Here is a 1,060-nt window from a genome sequence, read left to right on the forward strand (position 1 = left end):
GGGTGGATGCTAGATAGGGGAAAACCCAGATAATACAACCTATGCAAAGTAAAATACATTCAGGGACCAAAACAAAACCTTTTATAAAATAAAGGACTAAATGTAAGGTGTGTATACTTAATTTGAATTTAAGTAGAAGATAATTATAAAAGTAATTATGTATTTGTATATATAATTATATATCAAATAAATTAAAAATACATGGTGCGAGAGGAGATATCACGAATCATCGAGACGTATGGCGATGAGCCACTTAGCGTGACGGTGACTGGTCATAGCCTTGGTGCGGCCCTAGCCACACTCACGGCGTATGACATCACCTCCACATTTAAGGACTCGCCAATGGTAACAGTAGTTTCCTTTGGCGGGCCCCGTGTCGGAAACCGGAATTTTCGATTACAGCTCGAAAATAGCGGGACACAAATTCTGAGAATCGTGAACTCGACTGACGTGATCACAAAAGTACCCGGATTCTTAGTTGATAATAATGGTAGCAACAACTTGAACAAAAGAAGTGTAGGGTTGCAAGGATGGCTACAAAAACATGTCGATGAAGCACACGAATGGTTCGGATATGCTGACATTGGCAAAGAGCTTCGGCTAACTAGTGAAGCGTCACCATACCTGACCAAAAGCGACTTTGCGACGTGTCATGATCTAAAAACGTATCTCCACTTGGTTGATGGTTTTGTTAGCTCTTCATGTCCGTTTAGGGCGACCGCTAAAAGACTGTTAAACGGGGCGAATCATGAGAAACAACAAATTTTGGTTAGATAACTAGAGATTAATATGTGTACTAGTCAATTAGTTAAATTTTGATGTTACAAAAATCAGTTGTATATATAGATTCAATGTAACAAGAAAATAGGCAAAAGTCTATTTGGTAAATTATTGTTTTTGGTGTTACCAACAACATGCATGCACATCTATTTAGAGCAATCTCCTTGCATCAAAAGTAAATGACGGCCTTGGTTACTTAACTCCCAACACTACTACAGAGGTTTATTTTATAATTATATTTTTATATAAAAGACGGTTATATTATAAAACTATAGAGTTA

The 1,060-nt window shown here is 37.3% G+C and overlaps 1 pseudogene; it reads left to right on the forward strand.

Moving 5' to 3' along the window:
• Positions 1 to 201: 201 nt before the first annotated feature.
• LOC143631329 (phospholipase A(1) DAD1, chloroplastic pseudogene) lies at positions 202 to 777 on the forward strand (annotated as a pseudogene).
• Positions 778 to 1,060: the final 283 nt, after the last annotated feature.

The sequence above is a fragment of the Bidens hawaiensis genome, unplaced genomic scaffold (genome assembly GCF_021521415.1).
Source record: "Bidens hawaiensis isolate Kalapana, Puna unplaced genomic scaffold, B.hawaiensis_p1.1 tig00006061_1, whole genome shotgun sequence".
Lineage (NCBI taxonomy): Eukaryota > Viridiplantae > Streptophyta > Magnoliopsida > Asterales > Asteraceae > Bidens > Bidens hawaiensis.